The following is a 27,541-nucleotide window of genomic DNA, read 5'->3' on the forward strand; positions in this document are numbered from 1 at the left end:
GAATAAATAACAAGTGATTTGTAGTCTATATGAACATATATACTTGGTACTACTGAAAACCATCTGTATGCTCAAGCTTCAAGTACACTACTAAACTGAGACTGAAACTAAAATAAAGACAAGGCATTACGACAAGAGATACAATTCTCTATCTTAAGGTTTATTAAGTGTGTACCAGATTATTCCAGCTCATGCTGCTCTCTTAATCATATGTATGGCTTTTAAACTCTCAACTTTGCAACTTAGCTTTCACTATCTTTTTTGCCTATGGTTACTGTTCACTCTTACTGTTTCCTGTCATTATCTCCTTCTTTCTCTACTGTATAATGTCTACCATCATTCATTATTAATAAGAATAAAATATTAAAAACAACTCAATTATAGAAAGCTTACTCTGTGCCTGGCACTGGGCTAGGCACAATCCATATACTGCCATAATCAATTCTTATACCATGCTAAAGTAGTTTCTACAGTCCTCACTCTGTGATTACAAAGCTGGTGTCATTTACTGCTATGAGTGCTAGGCAGTTCTGTAGGTCTTTATGGAGATCGTCCCATTCGTCTCGCCTGTAGTCTTGCTTCCTGCTGCCATGTTAATGGTGATTGTGGTTAATATGTATGGAAATAACTGTATTTGTTTTTTATAAACTGTTCTGTTAGTGATCAGCTTGTATTCAAAATATTTAATAAAAAATTAAGACACTTTAACAAACCAAAAACACTACAAAGAGTTAACTAAACTGGCTAGAGGTATCCCCTCTATGGAGATGCAATTTATATATCTACTAGTGATAGTCAAAATATTTAGAAATTGGTATAGCCTGGGCATTGACCACTTAGAGCAGCCATTAGCTATAAAAATACAGTATGCCCATGCCAGAGTACTCCTATGGACTGAAGACTAGCCCTGTATATACAGAGGCTCTCAAAGGTGAATCATGCAACATAACTTCAAATTTCTTTTACTCCCCATAGAGCCAGGGAACAGAGTTTTTAAGGAAGAATGAATGGCTAAAAATAATTCTCCTTTCAAACTCTAGGACTAGGTTATGCAGACACATAAGGGCCTACTTATGGTAATTAGAGGAAGCAAGCTAATTAAAAGCTTTTGACACCTGAAGCAGGGGTAGCAGGCCAAAGCAGCAAGCTTTCACAACAAGCTCTGAAGCCCAGAAGCCTTGAAGCTGCCGGAGCAAGGCTGGAGCAGGCAGAAGCGGTGAGCCACCAGGAAACTGTGGACAGGCAACACCCAGGGCGTAAGTTAAAGGTTTTCCTGAAAGCAAAAAGGAAAACCCAGCGTTAAGTTAAGCAGTCACTGACAACAACTGAGTCGTAGAGAGAAGGTTCTTAACTCGTAGAGCTGTTGATTTTCAACTGTATCTTGCTCCTTTATTATTTCCCATAATTTATGCATTTCTTGTAGGAGTTATATAAATTATGCTTGTATTTTCATAGTTATATTTTTTTAAGAAGAAGCATAACTGAGAGAGGTGCTATTCCTATCAGACATCTGTGCCAGAGATGAACCTATCCACTGGGTCTATATAATATCTACTGACAAATTCCTGATAGAAGACAAAATACTTTAGAGGAAAAAAATGATCTCTTTAGGACAGTCTTTGAATTTTGAAATCTATTAGTTGATAAATACCACAAGGGTATGTAAGGCCATCAAAGATACTTTAATCAGGAATGAATAGCTAAGCAGCAAGAGCTCATAAACTAGTCAGTACTACTTTTCTATACAAAATTCACTGTGTCTTAAGAGTAAATTATCTACAACCTAGTGGTTGCTTTTATTTTATATACTTTAATTGATATATATAGAGAGAGGAAGAATAAAGAGAGAGAGAGGGAGGAAGGGAGAGACAGAGAAAGGCACCTTTTCATACAAAATCTCAAATATTATCAGTCATGCATTAAATACTCTGAATTGACTCCAGATCACACTGGCCTATGACCCAGTAGGACTTATTCTTAGTCCACTAACAGCCAGACTACTGTCTGCTACAGCCCACTCCCCAGGCCCTGCATCCATTCTTCCAAACATTAGGACTGCAGAGCAAATATCAGTGTCCTTACCTATATGCCTCACTTAATCCTCATGAGTAACTTTAAACAATTCTTCAGTACCCTGTCCTTTCCTTCAGTCCTTTTTATGGAAAAAATATAAAACAACACATATGCAGTTACTTAAATATTTATGTTATTGCTTTATTTGTTCCTTAGTTGCATCTCAACAGCATCCTAAATCTATTTGCAGCCCCACCATTAACACTTTGTCCTTTACCAAGCTTCTAAAATTACCTACGTCACCCTGCCATCACCATCTATCCTAACCCTGAACTATCCAAACCCTACCCTGCAACTAATAACCTAATATTCGACTTCATAGAAAATAGATCCTTCACATTTCCTCATATCACCTTTAAATATTTCTGTATTTCTACTTCTCCTTATTTCTTTTCCTTTTGAGACCAAGGAAGAAGTGTCCCCATCTCCTGCAAGGATAACAGCATCATCTGAAATCTTAATGCCAGACTCTCCTTTCTTTCCTTCTTTCCCTTGTTTAATTAAAGATTTGTTTCTGAACTTCAAGCTTGCTTTCTTATGGCACCTGAACACCAACTGATCAACATTCCCATGACCATCTCCTATCCAAAACCAAATATAAAACAAAAACTTTATTGCTATCCTATCTTCCCCTCAAGAAAGTGATATCACATCCCTTTCCATAAAGCACATTTCTAAAGAATATTATATGCCTGCTTTCTCCACTCATTCATCATCAGTTTCTCAGCCTCTTATAATCACCTATTTCAATCTACTTGCTATTTCCCTCTATTGGACTGAAATTACTCTCTCAAAGATTAATAATGTCCTTCTAAATTCCAAATAAAATATATTGTCCTCAACTCTCATCTGTTTCAACCTCTCTTCATTACTGGACATCGCGGACGATCAATATATTTTCCTACTTATTCTTTTTTTCATATCCTATTAAATGATTTTCTCCAAGGATCCCTACTCCACCTTTTTTAATATCTCCTCTCTTCCCTGACCTATATATGATCCTATTAATATCTATATGCTGATGACTCATAAATTCTTATCTCCTAATAGGTAGACCCATACTTCTAGTTGCCTACTAGTCATCTCTCTGAAATGTTCAGCATATATCTCAAATTTAACAAGTCAAAAACCTGCACATTAAACCCATTTACTCAGAGACTGCATACCTCAATCATCCATGATTTCTAACTTTATCAGTGACATATAAAGTGATTCCTTTAACATTCTGTCTATCCTATCCACCCTTCTTGCCCACTTCCACTGGCCAAGTTCAAGCCCTCATTTCATCTGAAAAAATGATAATAGGTTCCTTTTTGACCACCTTACTCTACGTCAAACATTATGCTAACTGCTGAGAGTACAAAGATAAATAAAAGAGCCCTCGCTCTCAAAAATCTCCAGTATGGGAAACATCACTAAACAGATAATTATAGTACAACATGAAAAGAAAGGTAAAAACAAGGTCCTATAAAAAGCAAAGAAAAGAGATTCCTAACCCAAAATGGGGGAGAAGGGAGGGATCTATGTAATTTGTGAATATATATGTTAAAGTTTCTTGAAAGAGGTGACTGACATATGAGTCTTACACAGCAAACCCCAGAAAAGGGGAACCAAGAGGATCTGATTAAAGAGGGGAATATTTTGGGAAATGGGGACAGCATGAGCAAGGCACAGAAGCAAGTGATGTCTGTGAGGGGGAAAGGGATGAAGATCATCAGGGATAATAAGCAGTTGTCTTTCTCAGGAAAGGGTTTCTTCCAGCAGGGAATAGCTAGAAATGAAACTGAAGGGTCCAAGTAATGCAAGAGCTTGTATGTCATCTTAATCAGCTACAACCTTAAATGAAGATAATACAGAACAACTCTTCATAATTCGTTACATCACTTTAATAGCTCTGTGGAGTCTGGGTCTGAGGCAAGGAAAAACATGAGTTTATAGCAGTAGCGGAAGTGAAAGATTTGATAACCTAACTAAGGAAGAGAGGAAGAAATTCAAGAAATACTTAGAATTTTGAAAAATCAATGATTAAATATAATGTGGCTGTTGGGAGTGAGATATCTAGGATCTCCCTCCCTTCTGGTCTCTTCTCTACCAAATCCTTCATCAACACTATCAGTATTATCTTTCCTATCATTCTGATTATATCACTACTCTGCTTATTAACATTTGATAGGAGTTCCATTTCTATGAAATAACGTTCCTTACCATAGCATACCAAATCATTCACTGCATTGCCCAAGAGAACTTTCAATCCTCATCTTTCACCACCACCACCAAAAACCCTTATATTCCAGGCACAAGGTCACTAACTGCTACCTGAATAAAAGAAATGCAATTAAAAGAAAAAAAATTCTTTTGATTCTTTTAGAATTATTATAGGAAATTTATAAAATTAAAGTGTAAAAAAGAGCCACAGACAGCATTATTTCACAGACAAAACCACGAAATCATGTAAGTTGCCTATATCCTTTCAACCAGCAAAGTCCTCTTCTAAAGTTTATTCCAAAGTAATTATTTAAGAAATCAGCTGAAATACAGCAAAAGCAGTTTGTTCAAAAATGCTCTGGAGAGCATCATCTCTAATATAGAAAAAAATGGAACTTAAATAATTCATTTTTTTATGTTCTGAGTACCTACTATGTACTATTAGGTGCTGAGGAGTCATAGTGAACTGACAGGGAATAAAATCCTTATACTCATACAGCATACATTCTAGCTTAACATTACTGTTTGGAACCATTAGAACCATCAGGTTTAAAAGAAAATGTTTCAGCACATGGGGAAGAGACTTAAAATATTTGGTAAGAAGAGCCAGTTTGACATCAATGTTTACAAAACTAGCCCAATTTTATTACCTATGAGTAGAAATACAATTGGGGGGAAAAATGCCAGAAAATTAGAGAAGTAGATTTCAATTCTGTGTACCTTTTCCTCTTGTAGATTAGACTGTGATCCTAGTCACGGGCATGGAACATGTTTAGATTACAGTGTATGATTAGTAAGTATTTTTTTTTTTTATCAGTCAAAACAGACAAGGATGAAAGAAAAAAAAAAAAACTTCACTTTTCTGTTTTTAAGCTCCAATAAGGAAAATGATTATATTTAAAAGCACTGTGCTAAGTACTGAGTATAAAGTATAAAGAAATTCAGTCCTTGCCTTCACTTAGAGTTTATTGGTGAAGACAAATATTAAACACAGAAATAAGGAAACTTAAAAGTACAAGTGCTAGGAAGGAGTTATACAATGTTCTCACCTTCCCCAATAAAAAGATAAAAGTGTCTTACATCTGCACTCCCATTTTTCTGAACTCATTAATCCACTTATTTCATTTTCCCATTCATTTCTTTCATTGATTGTATTCTGCCATCAATTCTTTCTCTGATTTCAAAATATGTAATGATTTTAAAGAAGCCATAGTAATAACAAAATATATTTTGTTAGGCAGGATGATCTCCACTTCTTCTGGAAACACAATATCCATTAATATTGGCCACAAATATAATGCAAGAGTCATTTTAAACTATCAGCAGGAACAGTATCAAAAGAGGTGAGCCTGGGCAAATTTACTCTGCTCTAGTTCTAGCTTCTATAAAACTTTTCCTGCTGCCGTTTTCTTCCTAGAGATCAAGTTTGGAGTGAATAAAAACAGTTTATCTTTAAAACAAGAAAGGTTCTACCCTCTCTGGGTCAAGAGACAAGTGTTGAAAAACCATAGTAATTCTCCTTCACTTCTGCCCACAATTAACAAATGGATTAAGCCTCAAAGCAATCAGCCTGGAAGCCCGTATCTCAACATGACTCTATTCCACTAGCAAATGAGTTTTTAAGGCTGACTGGAAACTTCAGTGCAGCTAGCTGGATATGCGTATTTTGAGTCTATTTTGCGATCCAAAGTGGGGAGCAAAGGTTTACATTTGGGGGAAGGTAGTTAAGTCTCCAAGCTGGTTCATGTCTTAATCTTTTTTTAACAGGGGATCCTGATAACTCTGAACCTGATATGGCTCCAACATATTGATTAAAACCCAATGAGGCAAAGAGAAGAGAGTGATTGGAACCTCATCTCCTTACACGGATACAGTATCTTATAGTCCAGAAATAAAAAATATAAAAAACAACCAGGATTCTAGAGTACAAGGACTACAGACATTCATGAAGATATGTAGAGGCAGAACATGGAAGACTGGGATTCTCCAAGGATGAAAACACTGAAGTAATATAAAGAACCTCAGTCTGTGCAGACCAGTCAAGAAATATTTAATTACGGAAGAACAAGAGCCAGGCATACTGACTTTTATTAATGATAACATTTTTTGTTAGTATTTAAAGTATTTTGAGATGGTAAATGATATTTACTTCTCTCTCACCCTCAATCTTATGAAATTATAAAAACTGTAAGTTGTTTAAAGGAATAAAATTACAATATCAGAAAATAAGAACATCAACTAATCAGATATTTTAAAGAACCCCTAAAATCTAGGATGGATAAAATGAGATTAGATAGAGACAAGAATGGTGAAAGGAAGAAAATTAAGGCACAGGTTAAGAGCAATGACATAGGGAGTTAAAGTTCGAAATCAATAAACTCAAAGACTAAAGAGAACTCACAAAGAAACTGTCAGTCTTCATTCCAAATTTTATCATTTTTGGTACAAGTCAGAATTGTACGCTTTAACATGAATAAAATAAGTGAATGAACAGGAAACTACCAAAAACCACAAAGTACTTTGGTAAGGCAGCTGGTAAAAGAAGCTTTCCTGAGAAATCTGTATGCAGGTCAAGAAGCAACAGTTAGAACTGGACATGGGACAACAGACTGGTTCCAAATCAGGAAAGGAGTATGTCAAGGCTGTATATTGTCACCCTGCTTATTTAACTTATATGCAGAGTACATCGTGAGAAATGCTGGGCTGGATGAAGCACAAGATTCAAGATTGCTGGGAGAAATATCCATAACCTCAAATATGTGGATGATACCACCCTTATGGTAGAAAGCAAAGAACTAAAGAGCCTCTTGACGAAAATGAAAGAGGAGAGTGAAAAAGTTGGCTTAAAACTCAACATTCAGAAAAACTAAGATCACGGCATCTGGTCCCATCACTTCATGGCAAATAGACGGGGAAATAATGCAAAGAGTGGCAGACTTTACTTTTGGGGGCACCAAAATCACTGCAGATGGTGACTCTAGCCATGAAATTAAAAGACGCTTGCTCCTTGGAAGAAAAGCTATGACCAACCTAGACGGCACATTAAAAAGCAGAGACATTACTTTGCCAACAAAGGTCCGTCTAGTCAAAGATAACGGATTTTCCAGTAGTCATGTATGGTTGTGAGAATTGGACTATAAAGAAAGCTGAGCACCGAAGAAGTGATGCTTTTGAACTGTGGTGTTGGAGAAGACTCTTGAAGTCCCTTGGACTGCAAAGAGATCAAACCCGTCAATCCTAATAGAAATCAGTCCTGAATATTCATTGAAAGGACTGATGCTGAAGTTGAAACTCCAATATTTTGGCCACCCGATGCGAAGAATGGACTCATTGGAAAAGACCCTGATGCTGGGCAAGATTGAAGGTGGGAGGAGAAGGGGACAATAAAGGATGAGATGGTTGGATGGCATCACCAACTCAATGGACATGAGTTTGAGCAAGCTCCAGGAGTTGATGATGGACAGGGAAGCCTGGTGTGCTGCTGTCCATGGGGTTGCAAAGAGTCGGACTCAACTGAGTGACTGAACTGAACTGAAAAGAAGTAATACTAAACAACTAATATATATTTTTAAAATGACATTCATATTTTTCAAGAAAGAAATGAAAATATAATGGTAGAGAAATATCCCAATCGCAACAGAAGAAAAAATATGTAGTAAATGAGTCAATCTTTCTTCTTTAAATTTATAAATCATATTATAAATTATATAAATCCCCAAAGAATACTGGGCATCAATTCTCCATTAATTAACTTATAAATTTAATATTATCTCAATGAAAGCAACACTTTAAGTAGACAATTGAGTCTAAAGTTCATATAGGAAAATGAACACTTCTATTTTTGGTGGTATGTAAGGTCAGAAACTGTGAACGAGTTTTCTAAACATATCAGGATGGCCAAAGGTTCATTCGGCTTTTCCAGTGATGGCTCTAGCAGCGCTTAGTTGTCTTTAACTTCATTCGAAACACTTGTTAGATTGCGTGGCGACAGCGGTCATATCAGTGTGCATTTTTTAAAAAACTTATCAAAATTGGTGAATGTTCATGTAGCCATTTGAAGATTGAAGATGGAAGAAAAAAGTAACATTTTTAGCCTATTATGCTTTATTATTTCAAGAAAGGAAAAAATTCATCTATAATGGCAAAAAACGTTTTGTGCAGAGTATATAGAGAAGGTGCTGTGACTGACCAAATGTGTCAAAAGTGGTTTGCGAAATTTTGTGCTGGAGACTGCTCGCTAGTAGAATAGGAAATGGAAACCTATTCCAGTATCCTTGCCTGGAAAATTCCACGGACAGTGGAGCCTGGCGGGCTACAGCCCATGGAGTCACAAAGAGTTGGACACAGCTGAGCATGAGCACGGGCTGCTCGCTAGACAATGCTCCATGGTCAGGTAGACCAGCTGAAGTGGTCAGCGATCAAATTGAGACACTGACAACAATCAACACTATACCACATGGAAGATAGCCAATATGCCCAAAATATCCAAATCAAGCATGGAAAATCATTTGCATGAGCTTGGTTATATTAAGGATGTTTGGGTTCCACACAAGTGAAAAAAAAAAAAAAAAACCTTCTTGACTATATTTCCATATATGATTCTCTAAAACACAACAAAAATGTTCCATTTTTAAAACAAATTGTGATGGGGATGAAAAGTGGCTACTGTACAATAATATGGAATGGAAAAGATCTTGGGGCAAGTGAAATGAACCACCAACAACCACAGCAAAGGCTGGTCTTCATCCAAAGACGGTGATGATGTTTATATGGTAGGATTTGAAGGGTTTCCCTGGTTGCTCAGATGATAAAGAATCTGCCTGCAATGCAGGAGACCTGGGTTCAATCTCTGGTTTGGGAAGATCCCCTGGAGGAAGACATGGCTACCCACTCCAGTATTCTTGCTTGGGCTTCCCAGGTGGTTCAGTGGTAAAGAATCCACCCTCAATATAGGAGACACAGGAAACACAGGTTGGATGTCTGGGTCCGGAAGATCCCCTTGGAGGAGGGCATGGCAACATGCTCTAGCATTCCTGCCTAGAGAATCCCATGAACAGAGGAGTCGAGTGGGCTACAGCCCATAAGTCGCAGAGGCTGAAGCAACTGAGCACACAAGCACACAAAAAAAGAAGTGGTGAATAACCATCTCAATGACCTCCTCAAATCTACTTGGGAGGGCGGACCTGAATGATGGTTTTTGGATCTTCCCTGCTAGTTCAGCGGGTAAAGAACCCATGTGCAATGCGGGAAGCCCCAGTTCGATTCCTGGGTTGGGGAGAGCCCCTGGAGAAGTGAAAGGCTACCCATTCCAGTATTCTTGGGCTTCCCTGGTGGCTCAGCTGGTAAAGAACCCACGTGCAATGCGGGAAGCCCCAGTTGGATTCCTGGGTTGGGGAGAGCCCCTGGAGAAGTGAAAGGCTACCCATTCCAGTATTCTTGGGCCTCCCTGGTGGCTCAGCTGGTAAAGAATCCACCTGCTGTGTGCGACTTAGCAGCAACAATGTTGGAGACCTGGGTTGGATCACTGGGTTGGAAAGATCCCCTAGAGAAGGGAAAGGCTTCCCACTCCAGTATTCTAGTATTCTAGCCTAAAGAATTCCATGAACTACGTAGTCCATGGGGTCCAAAGAGTTGAACAGGACAGAGCAAGTTTCACTTTCACTTTCTTTCTGTACTAGGAGCTCCTTCCAGAAAAACAAAAGGACTCATTCCAACAAGTATTGCTCCCAATTAGACTAGCTGAAAGCAGCACTCAACAGAAAGGGCCATGAATTAGTCAACAGAAAATGCATAATCTTCCATCAGGATAACCCAAGACTGCACTGTTTCTTTGATGAACAGGCAAAAACTCTTTCAGCTTGGCTGGGAAATTCTCATTCAGCTGCTATATTCACCAGATATTTTACCTTGAGATTTCCATTTATTTCGGTCTTTACAAAATTGTCTTAATGGAAAAAATTTCAACTCCCTGAAAGACTATAAAAGGCACCTGAACAGTTCTTTGCTCAAAAAGATAAAACGTTTTGGAAGATAGAATTATGAAGTTGCCTGAAAAAAAATGGCAGAAGGTAGTGGAACAAAACAATGAATACGTTGCTCAATAAAGTCCTTGATGAAAATGAAAAATGTGTCATTTATTTTTACTTAAAAACTGAAGGAACATTTTGGCTAACCCAACAGTAAACATGAAAAACTATTAAAATCACCTTTTAAGCAAATTTCAGAACTAGAATGAAAGAAAGTGGTATAGCATCAAAAATAAGCGCATCTATGAATACTATAACGCAAGCGAGCATAGCTGGCTTTCACCATGACGGCAGAAACTTTACCCCATACTCCAGAGACTGAATTTTCTTGTTGGTAACTGTAAAGCAGATAGGAAAAGGAAATAGAGACTAGGCAGCACACAAGGCAGATAACCTAACTGGCAGCCAGTATATATATATTATAGATATTATAGATATTATATATATATATATAAAATACCTCCTAAAAGTAATAAATGGATTTAAAACATGGTCACAGCATACCAGGTCCATGTACCGAAATACCTATTGCATCTTGATACACTAACAAATGGTAAATGCTCCATATGCGCTAGATAAGAAATAAGCATTCATCAGCTGCTGAGCATAATGTACGGTATCAATTAAGTAGTCCGTTAATTGTTATTCATATCTTTTATTCCTTGTTGATTTTCATCTACTTGTATCAGCTATGAAAACAGTGTGTCAAAATTTCCTATTATGAAATTAATAGGTCTACCCTTTTAGTTTTGTCCATTTTTGTTCTACATACATAAAAACTGTCAATTAAAAAATATATAGTTATAATGGCTGTGGTATAATACAAATAAATATTTGATCTTTGTCCCTGGCACACAGTTCCTAAAACCCTTTGAATTTGTGCAGTGATAAAATTCTTCTGTATGTTAATGAGATAAGTGGTGGCGCTAGGTAGTTCAGTATAGGAGGATGATTGCAAGAAAGACTAAGCCATTATTAGAAGCTTGTAATCTTCAGCCTTACACCCAAGCTACAGAGAAGGGGAGAGGGACCAGAGATCTTGTTAGTGGCCTACAATTTCATTAATAATGTCTTAAGTAATGAAATCTCCATAAAAATTGAATGGGTACCTTCCAGGTTACTCAGCACATCAAGGTGCTGCACGGAGAAGGCAATGGCACCCCACTCCAGCACTCTTGCCTGGAAAATCCCATGGATGGAGGAGCCTGGTAGGCTGCAGTCCACGGAGTCGCTAAGAGTCAGACACAACTGAGCAACTTCACTTTCACTTTTCACTCTCATGCATTGGAGAAGGAAATGGCAACCCACTCCAGTGTTCTTGCCTGGAGAATCCCAGGGACGGGGGAGCCTGGTGGACTGCCGTCTATGGGGTCGCACAGAGTTGAACAAAACTGAAGCGACTTAGCATATAGCAAGGTGCTGCCACAGGGGTGCACTCAGAGAGGTCATGGAAGCTCCATGCCCTTCCTTCCATACATTACCCCATGTATGTCTTCCACTTGGCTCTTTCTGAGTTGTGTCTTTTACAATAAACCAGTAACACCAGATTAACTTCCGGGAGGGGTTAAAGAGAGCCCCATAGGAGGGCCGTGAACTTACCTCCTCCCCTTAACACAACATATTTACAGCTACATAAGGAGCAGTTCTCCTTTCTCAAGGACCTGAGAACTAGATGAACAGCATCTTGACAAGAAAAGATAAAGGAGAAGTATGGGGAGAGGCAGGAAAGGCAGAGACATGGCTTCATGTGGGACTCCACACCAGGAGCAGTTACCCACAGTTGGGAGGGATTCCAAAAATACAAAACTTTTCCCCAAGGAGTGAGGAGACTGAGCAGCACATGAGGGACCCCAACCCTCAGGTGAAGCACAGGAAAAGGACCCCCTCAAAACATCTAATTTAGTGAATGAATGGGAATTAAACCCAGGAAAACAGCAGGACTGAAGGGAAGGGAGAACCTACTATTAAAAGGCTCACATGCAGACCCACTCACCCTGAGATCCAGTGCGAAAGAAATAGTTTGAAAAGCACCTAGATCATACACAAAGGAGACCCACATACTGATCCTAAAGTAGCTGCCAGAGAGACATGAGCCAGCTGGAACATTCTCTGGGGACAGAAGCACTGGCAGGCTTTGCAATATCACTCTAACTTGCAATATCATTCTTCACAATATCATCCTAGCTGGTGGCAGAGCTGATGGATGCCATTTTTGGTGTCCTCCCTCTAGCCTATTAGCACCAGGGGGATGCTCTACCTACCCCACGTCAAAACCCTGAATCCTCATTTACCTCATACAGCAGCCACGCTACAACTGGGCTGGGCAAACATCCCACACTCAACCAACCCCATACAGCAGCCTAGCCAGCTAAGTGCAACATACCCTCCCTCCCTGCAAAGCAGACACAGCCCTGCCACGGCCATCAGGTGCATACACCCCATACAAGTGCCACACCTTGACCGCCTAGCAGGGATGGCCAGGAAATGGCACTTCACGGCTCACCAGCCATCTACTACAGAGGATCACTCTTTCAAGAATGGAATCGGTAGCCATTTCACCCAATACACGAAGACAAACACAGAGAGTCAGGCACCCGAGGAGGCCTAAAAATATACCTTCCAAACTAAAGAACAAGACAAATCTCCAGAAAAAGACCTTAATGAAATGGAGACAAGCAACTTACATAATAGTTAGAAGTAATATTCATAAAGATGCTCCCTGAACTTGAGAAAACAATGAACACAGAACATCAACAAAGAGAAGGAATTCCTTGGCAGTTCAGTGGTTAGGAGTTGATGCTTTTACTGCCAAGGCCTGGGTTCCACCCCTGGTTGGGGAACTAAGACCCTGCAAGCCACACAGTCAAAACAAAAACAAAACAAAGAGATAGAAAATATAAGAAAGTACCAAACAAGATATAATTGAACTGAAAAATCTACTTGAGGCATTCAGGATCAGACTAGATGAACTACAAGAACAAATCAGTGAGCTGAAAAACAAAGCAATGGAAATCACCCAAACTGAGCAGCAAAACGGAAAAAGAATTCAAAAATATGGAAGATACCATAAGGGACCTCTGGAACAACATCAAGATAACTAACATTCACGTTATAGGGGCCCCAGAAGGAGAAGAAAGAAAGAAAGGGCCAGAAAAACTACTTTAAGAAATAATGGCTGAAAACTTCACTATCTGGGGAAGGAAGCAGACATATAGGTTGAGGAACCCCACAGAGTTCCAAATAAGACCAACCCAAAGAGAAACACAGTGACACACATTATAATTAAAACAGGGAAAGTTAAGGGTAAAGAGAGCATCTTAAAAGCATAAAGAAAAAAAAAATACCTATTACATACAAGGGAAACCTCATGAAGGTATAAGCAGCTTTTCAGCAGAAATTTTACAGACCTGAGAGAGTGGCATAACTTATTCAAGTGCTAAAAATAAAATTCCAACCAAGAACTCTCTAGTCATCAAGGTTATCATTCAGAATGCTATGGGAGTGGAGATTATCACCACTGTACCAGTCATATAAGAAATACTAAAGTGAAAAGATTCTAATTAATAGTAAGAGAACATACAAAAGGGAAAAGGTAAAAATACAGTAATAGTAGTGGATAAATCACTTACAAAGAAAGGATGAAAGCTGAAAGACAAAAGTAAACTAAAAATATATAATAATTAGTTAAGGAAAATATGATATTAAAAGATGGAAAGTTATCATCAAAAATATAAAAGGTGACAGAGGAGTAATAATTTACAGTTTTCAAAAAAGTTACTATCAACTTAAAAAAGATCACTATATACTTAAGATTATATGTGAACCTCACAGTATCTGTCTGCACACGCACACACATACACACACACAAACTTATAATAAACACACAAAAGAGAGTGAGATTAAATAAAACACTAAGGAAGTGAGATAAATAAATAAAACACTAAAATAAAGCCAGTGAACAAGAGAGAAAAGGAAGAAAGAACAGAGAGGAGCTACAAAGACACACAGAAAAGTACTAACAAAATGGCAGTAAGTAAATACCAACCAGTAATTAATTTAAATGCAAATGAACTACAACTCAACAATCATACAGTTCTTGAATGAGCAAAAAGAAGACCCATCTCCAAGCTGTCTACAAGAGACTCAATTCATAAGTAAGAATACAGACTGTATGTGAGAGGATATAAGATATTTTACTAAAATGGAAATGAAAAAAGCTGGTGCAGCAATATTTATGTAAGACAAAGTAGACTTTAAAACAAAGACTGTAATAAAAGACTCCTTGTGACCCTATGGACTATAGCCCACCAGGCTCCTCTCCCCATGGGACTCTCCAGGCAAGAATACTGGAGTGGGTTGCCATGCCCTCCTCTAGGGGATCTTCCTAACCCAGGGATCGAACCCAGGTCTCTTGCATCTCCTGCATTGACAGGTGGGTTCTTTATCACTAGCACCACCTGGGAAGCCCTGTAATAAAAGACAAGGGTACTATATAATGATAAATGGGGTCAATCTATCAAAAAGACATAACATTTATAGATATATGTGCACCCAATATAGGAGAATGAAAAATACATAAAGCAAATATTAACGGACCTAAGGAGGGAAAGTGAAAGCAGTACAGTAAGAGTAGGGGATTTTTCACACCCCATTTACATTGACGAACATATCAATGCTCTTAAATGGAACATTATTCAATATGGACTTAATGGACATATAAAGAGTATGCCACCCCAAAGCAGCACAAAACACATTCTTCACAAGTGTACATGTAACTTTCTCCCTCCCATGCAAAGATCACATGTTAAGCCACAGAACAAGTCTCAATAAATTCCAAAGAAAATTGAAGTCATAGCAAACATCTTTTTTGACCACAATGGTATGAAACTAGACATCAATTACAAGAAGCAAACTGAAAAAAGAAATGTAGATTAAACAAAATGCTACTGAACAGCCAGTGGGTCACTGAAGAAATCAATAGATATATCAAAAAATACCTAGGGACAAATGAAAACAGAAATAAAAGGTACCAAAGTCTATGGGATGAAGCAAAAGTAGTCCTATGTGAGACATTCACAGCAATATAGGATTGTCTCAAATCAGAAAAAAAATCTCAAGTAAACAATATAATTTTACCTAAAGGAACCAGGAAGAAAAAGGAACAAAGCCCAAAGTTAGTAGGAGGAAGGAAATAATAAATAGAAAATAATAAATAAACAAGTGATTTAAATAATTAAATAATAAATAAAACTGAGGGGAAAAAAAAAACAGCAGAAGAGATCAATGAAACTAAGAGCTGGTTCTCTGAGAAGATAAAAACAAAAGTCAATAAACCTCTAGGTAGACTAAGGAAAAGAGACAGTACTCAAATAAAATAAAAAATGAAAGAAGGTAAGTTACAACTATTAATACAGAAATACAAAGGATTGTAAGAGAATATTAAGTACATATACACCAACAAACTGGACAACCTAGAGAAAAGAGATAAATTTCCAGAAATATACAGTCTACCAAGACTGAAAACTTAGGAAATAGAAAACCTGACTACACTAATTGCTAGGAAATGAAATTGAATCAGTAATCAAAAAATTTCCAAGAAACGAAAGTCCAGAACTAGATACTTGCCTGGTGAATTGTTCCAAACATTCAGAGAACAGTTAATGCCTATTTTTCCAAAACACTTTCAAAAAACCAAAGAGGAGGGAAGGCTTCCAAACACTTTTTATGAAGCCTGCATTACCCTGATACAAAAGCAGACAAGGACGCCACACACACTCACAAACACACACACTCACACCTAAGAAAGGAAGGAAGGAAAGGAGGAAGTGAGGAAAGAAAGTTACAGGTCAATATCCATTATTAACACAATGTAAAAATCTTCAATAAAATATTAGCAAACTGAATTCAACAATATATTAAAAGGGTCATACACCATGAACAAGTAGAATTTATCCCAGGGGTGCAGTGATATCTAAATATCCACAAATCACACAATGTGACACACCACAGTAACAAACCACAAGAATAAAAATCATATAGTCATCTCAATAAATGTAAGAAAAACATTTGATAAAATTCAACAACAATTTATGATAAAAACTCAACAAGTATGCACAAATGGACATGTACCTTAACATAGTAAAGGAAAAACATGATAAATCTACATCATACAACTCAACAGTGAAAAGCTGGAAGCTTTTCTTCCATTAGGAACAAGATAAGGATGCCCACTCTCACCGCTTCTATTCAACATGGTATTGGAAATCCTAGCCACAGCTATCAGACAAGAAAAAGGACTCGAAATTGGGAAGTGAAATTGTCACTACTTGCAGAAGACAAATTGAATACAGAAAACCCTAAAGACTCCATCAAAAAGCTAATAAAGGAATTAAGCAAAGTCACAGGATACAAAATAAATATCCATGGCATTTCTATATACTAATAGGGAACTACCAGAAAAAGAAATTAAGAAAACAATCCCATTTACAACTGTGTCAGAAGAATATCTAAGAATAAATTTATTGAAGTAGGTAAAAGATCTTACATTAAAAACTATAAGACACTGATGAAAGAAACTGAAGAAGACCCTAATAAATAGAAAGCTTTTCAGTGCTCATGGGTTGTAAGCATTAGTATTGTTAAAATATCCATACTACCCAAAGCAATCTACAAATTCAATGCAATCCCTATCCAAAGTCCAATGGCATTCTAGTTCACAGGACTAGAACAAATAATTCTAAGATTTGCATGGAACAACAAAAGATCTGGAATACCCAAGACAAACTTGAAAAGAACAAAGCTGGAGGTATCAGGTTCCTGATTTCAAGCTGTACTATAAAGCTGGGTGTTGGCACAAAAACAGACATAGCAATCAATGGAAAAGAACTGAGATCCCAGAAATAAACCCACACATATATAGGCAATAAATTCACAATAAAAGGTCCAAAGAACTTACAATGGAGAAAGGACCATCTCTTCAGTAAATAGTATTGGGAAAACTGGATAGCCATGTACAAAAGAATAAAATTAGACCACCACTACCTTATGTCATACACAAAAAGCAACTCAAAATAGATTAAAGAACTAAATGTTAAGACTTGAAACCATAAAATTCCTAGAAAAAAACATAGGCAATAACCTCAGTGAAATCAGCCTTAAAAATATTTTAGGGGATCTGACTCCAAAGGAAAAGGAAACAAAAGCAAAAATAACCAAATGGGGCCACATCAAACTAAAAAGTGAAAAGTCAACCTACCGAGTAGGAGAATATATTTGCATATCATATATATATATATAACAAGGAGTTAATACTGAAATTATACAAAGAACTCATAAAACTTAACAACGAAAAACCCAAACAACCCATTTAAAAATAAGCAGAGGAGCTGAATAGACATTTTTCCAAAGACATACAGATGGCCAACAGCCACACGAAAAGATGTTCAGCATCACTAATTATTACAGAAATGCAAGTCAAAACCACAATGAGATAATACCTCATACCTATTAGAATGGCTATCATAAAACAGACAAAAAATAGCAAGTGCTGGAGAGACTGTGGAGAAGAAGAACACGCACACTGTTGGTAGGGCTGTAAATTGGTACAGTCACTATGGAAAACAGTGTGAAGACTTCTCAGAAGGTTAAAAATAGAACTACCACATGTTCCAGCTATTCCACTTCTCGGTATTTAGCCAAAGAATATAAAAACACTAAATCAAAAAGATCTATGCACCCCTATATTCACTGCAACATTACTGACAATATCCAAGTTACAGAAACAACCTAAGTGTCAATCAATGGATGAAGGGATAAAGATGAGATAAAGTGCGTGTATACACACACACACACACACACACACACACACACACACACACACACACACACACACACAATGCAATAGTACTCAGCCATAAAAAGAATGAAATCTTGCCACTTGCAAAAAGACAGATGACTCTAGAAGCTACTATGCTAACTGAAAAAAGTCAGAAGGAAAAAGACAAATACAATATGATTTCATTCATACATGGAATCTAAAAATACACACAGAACGAAAGAGAAACAAACTTATCAATAAAGAGAACAGATCAGTGGTTACCAAAAAGGAAAGGGGCTGGAAAGTAGACAAAAGTGGTGAAGAGGGTCAACAATATGGTGATAGATGGTAACTAGATTTTGGGGAGGTCATCACTTTGTAGCATATGTACATGACAAACTATAATGTTGTACACCTGAAACTTATACATTAATAAAAATACATATTGAGGATATTTCCTCAGTTCTGTGAGTCTACAAGAAAATTACTGAATTTGAAGAAGGAGCTATAGGAGCCCTTAATATATAGCTGGTTGGTCAAAAGCATGAATAGCCTGGGACTTGCAAATGGCGTTTGTAGTAGGGGCAGTCTTGTGGGATCTCTTGATAACTCCAGGGAGATAATATCAGAATTCAGTTGAACTGCTGGGTGCCTAGATGGTATCCAAAGAGTTGGAGAACTGGTTGGTGTGAGAAAAAGAAAACCCACACATTTGGTGTCAGAATGTTGTAACTAAAAGAGCTTAATGAGTGTATGTATATTTTCCTTATACATTCATCTGCTAACGTGGCACTGCTTTTTTTATATGTGGCTAGATTACTTCCCTGGTGATGCCAGTGGCAAAGAACTGCCTGCCATGTCCCTTTCCTCTAACTATTATTAAAATTTTATCTTCATCTTTGGTTTTCAGAAGTTTTAATATTATGTGGCTGGATATATTATATGCCTAGATGTATCAATATTTATCCTGTCATGGAGTCAATGGAATTCTTGAATCTATGTACAGATTTATGTATTTAGTTGGCTCCAAAATTCTCAGCCATTATCTCTTCAAATATTGTTTCACCCCATTTTCTCTCTTTCATCTTCTGGAATTATAAACACAGAATGTTAATTTTTTTACTGTGTCTAATATGAACCTTAAACCATTTTTAAACTTTTGTTTCTTTTCCTTTTCATGTTTCAGCCTCAGTATTTCCTTTTGACCTGTTTTCCAGTTCACTAATCCTCTCTTCATTTGCTGTGAAACCTATCAAGTTTTAATGAGCCACTGTATGTTTCATTTCTACACTAGGGTCCAGATTACTTTAGTCCAATCTGAGATTGACTTGATCAGAACTGAGTTTCAGTTTTGTGAGGGCTTGCCTATTTCCATTTGTTCTTATACCAAATGATGTACCCTTTCAGATGTTCCAGTTAAGCACCTGAGCCCCCCCTCTTTAACAGAGCTCTCCCTCTTTATTGAGAACTGAACTCCAATTTCTGTTTCCCTTACCTACGTAAGATTTCTGAAAGTGAGCTTTAACTTCTCTATCTCCAGAAAACTGCTTACAAGAGAAAAGTAAAGCTGAAGGTTGGGGGTTCACCTCTCAAAAAACCTGTTTCTGTGACTCTTAATACCTTGAGTATTTAATGATTTTATAGCTCTAACACCTTCAAATGGATGAATTTATATTTTAATCAAGGTTTTTTGCTGTTTTCAGCAGAAGAGTTGGTGCGATATAAACAAGTGTGTTAGAATCAGAAGTTTTATGCAAATTATTTCATATGTCAAATTTCTCAAAATATTTTACTAGATTTTGATTGGCATTTCACAAAATTTATAGACAAATTTAGGGAGGAATTATATCTTCAGAAATATTTTTTATAGAGTTTACCTCTTTCTCCTATAGTTTTTTATACAGGTGAACTATAAATACTCACAGGTTTATCTCTTTTCTTTCAATCCCATTAACTCATCTCTATTTTCTTAATGCACTGGCCAGGAACTCCAGTAACATAAAAAATAGTGGTAACCATCTTTGTCTTATTCCTGATCTTAAATGGAATGCATGTAAAGTTTTTCCACTAAAGGTTTGCTTTAGGTTTCCGGCGCATATCCTTCATCAAATTAAAGACACTCTCTTTTACTATTTTTCTGGCTTTTTAATAAATATATATTACTCTTATGCTTTTTCTGAAATTGAATAAACCATGTCTCCAACAATTTTTAAATATATTAACTTTTAAAGAATCAATTTTGGATTTTTATAATATCTACTCTAACATATTTCTGGCCTTACTATTTCCTTCCTTCTTGTTTACTCTGTGGTTCTTTTTCCAGTTTCTGAAATATCTGGCTCACTAGTTACTGTATTAGTTTGCTAGGGCTGCTATAGTAAAGTATCACAGACTGAGCAGCTGTCAAACAGCAGAAATTTATCTTCTCTCACAGTTCTGGAAACTAGAAGTTCAAGATCAAGGTATCAGCAGAGCTGATTCCTCTCAAGAGTCATGAAGGAAGGATCCGTTCCAGGCCTCTCTCTTCGGCTTGAGATGGACAACTTCTCACCATGTCTTCAAGTCATCTTCCCTCTGTCTCTGCCAACGTCCAAATTTCCCCTTCTTATAAAGACACCAAATGATATTAGATTAGGGCCCACCCTATTGACCTCATTTTAACTTAGTTACCACTGAAAAGACCATTTCCAAATACGATTACATTTTGAAGTAGTGGAGGTTAGGACTTCAGCATGTCTGGGGTTTTGGTGTTTTTTTTTTTTTTTTTTTTTTTGAGTAGGTGGAGAGGGAGACATAATTCAACTGATAACAATTACCAGTTTCTTGTTTAGTTGCTAAGTCACGTCTGACTCTTTCGCAACCCCACAGACTGTAGCCTGCCAGGCTCCTCTGTCCACGGGATTTCCCAGGCAAGAATACTGGAGTGGGTTGCCATTCCATTCACTAGGGTATCATCCCACATCTCCTGCACTGGTAGGAGGATTCTTTACCACCAAGCTACCACAGAGGCGCCAAGAAAGATTTCAGTGCATACTGGACTACCTTTGTTTTGTTTAGTCGCTAAGTCCTGTCCATCTCTTTTGCAACCCCATGGACTGTAGCCTGCCAGGCTCCTCTGTCCTTGTCATTCTCCAGGCAAAAATACTGGAGTGAGTTGCCATTTCCTTCTCCAGGGGATGTTCCTAACACAAGGATCTAACCCATGTCTTCTGCACTGGCGGGCAGATTTTTTACCACTGAGCCACCAGGGAAGCCCACCAGAGTTTCTTATTTCCTGGCAAATGTAAGCCTTTCTTTAAGTACTTTACAAACTGTGAAATGCAATGTTTCCATTAATGTCTAATTATTTTATAATTTTTCCTATGATTCATGCTTTTCAGTCTGCAAACATGTCTAATTTTTTGTATCTGACTGATACCGATTGCATTTTACTAAGGTCAGATATCATGGTCTGCATAAAGACGATTTTTTTTTTTTTTTAAGTTACTGAGGCAACTTTTGTGGGCTTCTCTGGTAGCTCAGATGGCAAAGAATCTGCCTGCAATGTGGGAGACTTGAGTTAGATCCCTAGGTTGGGAAGATCCCCTTGAAGAGGGCATGACAAACCACTCCAGTATTCTTGCCTGGAGAATCCCCATGGGCAGAGGAGACTGGAAGTCCATGGGGTCACAAAGACTCGGACTTGCCTGAGTGACTAAGCAGCAGCAGAGGCACCTTTTGTGGCCTAAAACATGGTAGATTTTAAGAAGGTTCTTCATGTGCTAGAAGAAAAAAGTGTATACTCTTATGGATGGAAAACTCTCTATGTATCTATTAGGTTCAGCATGACAATCATGTCATTAAAATACTTTATATTTTGTCCAAATGGCAACATGGTGGACTTGGGTTACAGACACCAGACGCTGAGATTAGACATAGCAACTGCAGGCTTAGTCTCTACAACTTCCGTAAATCCAGGATCCAGATCCAAGGATGTGGTAGGCCCTAGCCATGCTTTTTGGCCTGATGGTGCTACTCAGTTTTCCAAGCAGACCCTAGTTTTGCCCCTCTGCAGATGAACTGTTTAGGCTCCATAATGGGGATATGAGTTCAACAGGCTTTTTGAGCATTTCCTGGATAGACTCAAGCTGCCTTGGAGAGGATAGCTCGCTAAGAAAATAGATCTGTCAAAAAAAAATTGTGCTACCCACGAATAGTGGCTAAACTGCCTAAACACTAAAAGAGACATTAGCAGCAGAGGCCTGTGTTTCTTCCTGGGGCCCTGGGGTCACAGAAACCCCTTCTGATCATGTCTGTATTGACACAATAGGAATGCAAACAGAGATCCCTGTTGAAACTCTACTGTGAAGTATGGGGATGGCTATCTGGGGGCTTTCCCTTTAAAACCTAGAATTTCTGGACCAAGAAAGGTCTCTGGTAGCCTCTATGACTCCCATGTAGGCTTCAGGCCCTATTCTACCTACCAATGTGAGCACCATCTCAATGGCTCTCACCCACCACATGATGAAAGTGAAGAGAGACTCCTGAGGGCAGAAAGACCTATGAACCTGGTCTACTCCTTCCTACAAAGACAACAAGCACCACAGCTGCAGTTTCCACAATGTTCTTGAAGATCACAGATGATATTTACAAGAATGGCCAGCCCATAGAGGTAACCTTCCCTGTGTATGCCAACTTTCAGCAGTCCCAGCCTAAAGTTCAACATGTCACCAGTGAAATGAAGGGAAGTCACACCACCTGCCCCCTGGAGAATGCCACTCCCTAACGGCTGGCTATCAACCTCAGAAAACTGAACGCAGTGACAACTGTGTGTTCAAATTCTCTGAGAAAAGGACTACTGTGAGATCAAATCAGAGATAGTGGACAGAATCTCATGCACTGATCAATACAGAAAAAAAGTTTAGCCTGCTGCAGCCTATCCAGCCATCCTCGCACAGTTTTTGCTTTTAATATGGCAGGTTGGGTTAAGGTGATTATGGGGATGGAAATTCTCTTTCTCAGTTAAGACTGAAGAGTTTAGACAGTGGCTATGAAAGACTTGGGACTTCCCAGGTGGCAGCTAGTGGTAAAGAACCCGCCTGCCAATGAGAAGACACAGGTTCAATCCGGGGTTGGGAAGATTCCCTGGAGGAGGAAACGGCACCCTACTCCATGACTCTTGCCCGGAAAATTCTATGGGCAGAGGATCTTTGGTGGGCTTCAGGCCATGGGGCCACAGAGAGTTAGACACGACTGAGTGACTAAGCAGCGTGAAAGGCTAGACTAGGCCAATCCTGAGTACACGATTTGAGTTGATCCTTTCTGGATTAAACAGAGCTCTCCTACACAGAAAATAACTCCAAATCCTGGCTGCATCTCAGCCTCATCTCCTTACTGCTGACAAGGCAGAGCGCCCTTTAAATTTCCTAATAAGGACTTTCACAGAGACTAGTTCTACACAGAGCCTGCTGCCCTAAAGCTTGCTACAACCAACCTCCAACCCTTCCCCCACCAGAACATCCCCAGGGAGCAGAATTCACTGAGAACCTGAAGGGTTTAAATGGAATATAGAATTCCTAACAAGTATTTAAAACCCTATATATATTTACTACCTCGTTCCAAGTAGTTATTTTCTAGGTTTGGAATAAGTTAGGAGAAATGGTACACAGCCCTTTAAGTGAAGAAAGCCATTTTTTCTTGGGAAAACTGTTGAACTTCCAGTGTTATATACCCTCTGTGTTCTGTAGCATGATTCTTTTTTCTTAACAGAAACTTTATTTGTAAAGTTTTTACGAAGACTTTATTTGTAAAGACTTCCCTGGTGGCTCAGATGGTAAAGCGTTTGCCTACAATGCAGGAGACCCCGGTTTGATCCCTGGGTCAGGAGGATCCCCTAGAGAAGAAAATGGCAACCCACTCCAGTACTCTTGCCTGGAAGATCCCATGGATGGAGGATCCTGGTAGGCTACAGACCATGGGGTTGCAAAGAGTCAGACACGACTGAGCAACTTCACGTCACTTCACTTGGGCTGATCATAGTATGAGCAATCTAACACTGGCTAGAACTGCTGTGCTCGTTGCAGAGTATACATCCTAACCAGTTCAGTTCAGTCATTCAGTCGTGTCCGAGTCTTTGTGACACCATGAACTGCAGCATGCCAGGCTTCCTTGTCCAGCACCACCTCCCAAAGCTTGCTCAAAGTAATGTCAATCAAGTCGGTGATGCTATCCAACCATCTCATCCTCTGTTGTCCCCTTCTCCTCCTGCCTTCACTCTTGCCCAGCATCAGGGTCTTTTCCGATGTGTCAGTTCTTCGCATCAGGTAGCCAAAATATTAGAGCTTCAGCTTCAGCATCAGTCCTTCCATAGAGTATTTAGGACTGATTTCCTTTAGGATGGACTGGTTTGATCTCCTTGCAGTCCAAGGGACTCTCAAGAGTCTTCTCCAACACCACAGTTCAAAAGCATCAGTTCTTCGGTGCTCAGCTTTCTTTATGGTCCAACTCTCACATCCATACATGACTACAGGAAAAACCACAGCGTTGACTAGATGGACCTTTGTTGGCAAAGTAATGTCTCTGCTTTTTAATATGCTGCCAAGGTTGGTCATAGCTTTTCTCCCAAGGAGCAAGCATCTTTTAATTTCATGGCTGCAGTCACCATCTGCAGTGATTTTAGAGCCCCCAAAATTAAAGTCTCTCACTGTTTCCATTGTTACCCCATCTATCTGCCATGAAGTGATGGGACCAGATGCCATGATCTTAGTTTTATGAAAGTTGAGTTTTGAATGTTGAGTTTCAGGCCAGCTTTTTCACCCTCCTCTTTCATTTTCATCAAGAAAGCAAAGTTTCTCTTTGCTTTCCGACACAAGAATGGTGTCATCTGCATCTCTGAGGTTATTGATATTTCTCCTGGCAATCTTGACTGCAGCTTGTACTTCATCCAGCCTGGCATGTCACATGATGTATTCTGCAAAGAAGTTAAATAAGCAGGATGACGATATACAGCCTTGACACACGCCTTTCCCAATTTGGAACCAGTCCGTTTTTCCATGTCCGGTTCTAACTGTTGCTTCTTGATGTGCATACAAATTTCTCAGGAGGCAGGTCAGGTGGTCTGGTATTCCCGTCTCTTTAAGAATTTTCCGCAGTTTGTCGTGATCTACACAGTCAAAGGCTTTATAGCATAGTCAATGAAGCAGAAGTAGATTTTTTTTCTGGAATTCTCTTGCTTTTTCTATGAGCCAATGGCTGTTGGCAATTTAATCACTTGTTCCTCTGCCTTTTCTAAATCCAGCTTGAACATCTGGAAGTTCTCAGCTGACAATAGAAATAGCTTCAAACAGCACTTGCCTGGTGGCACAGTGGATAAGAACCCACCTGCCAATGCAAGGGACACAGGCTTGAACCCTGGTGTGAGAAGACTCCACATGCCACGGAGCAACTAAGCCCACGCGCCAGAACAACTGAGCCTGCACTCTAGAGCCTGCTTGCAGCGATTACTGAAACCCACACACCTAGAGCCTGTGCTCCCCAACAAGAGAAGCTACCACAACGAGAAGCCCTTGCACCACAACAAAGAGCAGGCCCCGTTCGCCACAAGTAGGTAAAGCCTGAGCAAAGCAATGAAGACCTGGGACAGCCAAAAATAAATAAACAAATAAAATTAGCCTTTAAGAAAGAAATGTGTGTGTACCTCCTCCCTCATTCATGTCCAACTCTTCGCGACCCTGAGGGAGTAGCCCACCAGGCTCCTCTGTCCCCGGGGTTTCTCCAGGCAAGAACACTGGAGTGGGTTGCCGAAACTTAAAACAAAACTAGGTGTTGCCCACTAGGTACAGATTTAACTGACCTGTAACCCCCTTGTGAAACTAGTTTGGGAGAAAACAGTTTCTACCATTTTTAAAAATCACTGCTCTGTCAAATATTTAAACACAGAACGGAATAACTATGTCATTAAAAAGTTCCACCCTCAAATAATAAATACTTTTAAGTCTTGATTTTTTTTACATGCTTAACTTGACAATTTCTGAGGAGAGTTAAAAGCTCTACAACTGTTGAAAGTTCTTATAGTTTATCAGTTGTTACTTTATACATTTTAAAGCTAATTTGTTAGATGAACATATATTCCATGATTATTATAGCTTCTTTCATTATTTTATAACATTTGTAATTGATTATAAGATACATAAAGAAAATAAAGGTAGAGTCCAACACAATTATAAAGTGAACAAAACAGAACTAAAACTAAGATCAAGAAACAGAACCCCGGGGCAACCTTTAATCCCTGATGCGTTCCACCTGCCCACAGTTTCTGCTTTCCCAGTAGAGATAACCATTACCCTGAAATATGTGATAAAAGCAAATCATATGCATTTTTTCCCTGTTGCCTCCTTTACTCAGTATACTGTCAAGAGTTCAGAAACAAGATTGTTCTAGCCTCACAGAAGGAACTGGGCAGTGGTCCCTCTTTTTCTATTATTTGAGGAAATTTAAATTTAGAATTGCTTCTTCCTTAAATGATTCACAGAACCTGCAAATTAATTCATCTCAATCTGGAAGAATTTTTTAGTGACTTTTAAAATAGATTACACACACACGCTTCAAAAATCAAAACACCATAAAAAGGTTTCCAGTTAGAAGTATCACTCATACTTCTGCCTACCCCATTCCCTCTTGTCCCTTTAAAATGTTACTTTATGAAAACACAAGTATGAATCATAATATTTCTACCTCTTTTTAACAAAAGATAATATTCTAAATCCATTATCCTACCCCTGATTTTTTCACTTCACAACGTATCCTACAGATTTCTCCATAGAAGTATAGTGAACCTTTTCTTTACTGCAGCTACACAGCATTGCATAGGTGGACAGACCATAGCTTAGTCAACCCATTGATGGGTACTTTGTATTACATTTATTTTACTTTTATACTTGAATATTTCATCCATTTGTACTTTCTCCTAATTTATGGTAAGAATTTTAACTGGATCCACAAATGGACTTTTCCAATTGGCTATCCAGTTGTCTCAAGACTATTTATTATGAATTCTACCTCTTTTGTAGTAATGGGAGGTCCTGTCTTTAGTAAATTTTAAATTCCTTTATGTAACTGACCCCATTTCTGGACTTCTTACTCATGCGTTATTTGTTGAGGCTTTATAACATGCTTCAAATATATAATGGGTCTGTCATCATTCTACTTTTTAAGAGTTCTTCTGATGATTCTTAATTATATTCCTAAACTTAGAGTCAGCCTAATAATTAGCATATATATTAGTTATTTAATCTATAATTAATTTAGAAAGAATTAACACTTTTAAGATGTGCATTTTTTTCTTCCAGTATCTTTCAACTGTGGTTGTTTATACATATGAAAACTCATGACTTCTGTATAATTATTATCTCTTTAATTTACAGTAGCTTTCAGTTATTATCTT

The 27,541-nt window shown here is 38.3% G+C and overlaps 1 protein-coding gene across 21 annotated transcripts in view; it reads right to left on the reverse strand.

Annotated features, from left to right (window-relative positions):
- CDC42BPA (CDC42 binding protein kinase alpha) overlaps positions 1-27,541 on the reverse strand; it is a 298,329-nt gene that overhangs the window by 208,872 nt on the left and 61,916 nt on the right. For 3 of the 21 annotated variants that reach the window (XM_060396361.1, XM_060396360.1, XM_042257163.2), the window contains exon 3: positions 1,116-1,273. The exons of the other annotated variants lie outside the window; for them this stretch is intronic. The gene's annotated coding sequence lies outside the window, so the exon portion shown is untranslated. The remainder of the gene's footprint in view (positions 1-1,115; positions 1,274-27,541) is intronic. 21 annotated transcript variants of the gene reach the window in all.

This window comes from Ovis aries, chromosome 12 (genome assembly GCF_016772045.2).
Source record: "Ovis aries strain OAR_USU_Benz2616 breed Rambouillet chromosome 12, ARS-UI_Ramb_v3.0, whole genome shotgun sequence".
Classification (NCBI taxonomy): domain Eukaryota; kingdom Metazoa; phylum Chordata; class Mammalia; order Artiodactyla; family Bovidae; genus Ovis; species Ovis aries.